Here is a 966-nt window from a genome sequence, read left to right on the forward strand (position 1 = left end):
CAATATCTTGGTCGTTTAGTCCTTAGAATGATTGGTTGATTGATGAATATAGATACAGATAAATATACATACAATTTTACCAACCACAGGCATCATATGAATAAGCCTATGTTTTTGTAGCAAAATAGCACTATTAACACATCCTAAATACTTAAAAGTGTTTTTTAATCATAATATAGAGATCTATTAAAAGAAAGACACGAGAAGAAGGGAGAAAGAGAGAAAAAGAAATAGAACATGAGACAAAGATCACTGTTTTCTTTGAACGCAGTATACGTAAGAAAACAAGGATTCTGAGACTACATAGGAGAAACTTGTATATATATATAAACATTTATTATTATCACTATTATCATCATTATTACTTTCATCAACAGAATTGCATCATAATGATAATATTACCGCTGTTATGACAAATATCACTATTACTGTTATGGCATATAAAACATCACTAACATAATATCCACTAATAATAGTCGTGATAATAATATAAACAATGATGATATTAAAAACAATACTGCTTGTAATGATAACAATAATACTAGTCATGATAACAGTTATGATAGTGGTGATAATCTCATCATACCATATGCCAAACAGCGATCAGAAATCAACAGTTCTTACGTATGATTACGTATATGAAGTTCAGAGGATGCAAGGAAGTAAAAAAATATAGAATTATTCATTCCCCGTTTTCTAATTTCCTTGCAAACACAGAATAATGGAGACTACAAAAGAAAAACATAAAGAATGGTGATAAATCAATTTTGTGGACTTTTTTCTTTCTTTCTTTTCTTATCTAATATTCCTAATGAAATATGTGGTTATTGTTGTTTTTATCACATTTTCATCATATTTTTTTCATGAAAATGTTTAAAATAGAATATATTATTGCTATTATTGCAGTAATTTTTCAAAACTATCAAAATTTTATTTTTAAATTTTTATCATTATTATTTCATTATA

The sequence above is a fragment of the Penaeus vannamei genome, chromosome 20, assembly GCF_042767895.1.
Source record: "Penaeus vannamei isolate JL-2024 chromosome 20, ASM4276789v1, whole genome shotgun sequence".
Taxonomy (NCBI): Eukaryota; Metazoa; Arthropoda; class Malacostraca; order Decapoda; family Penaeidae; genus Penaeus; species Penaeus vannamei.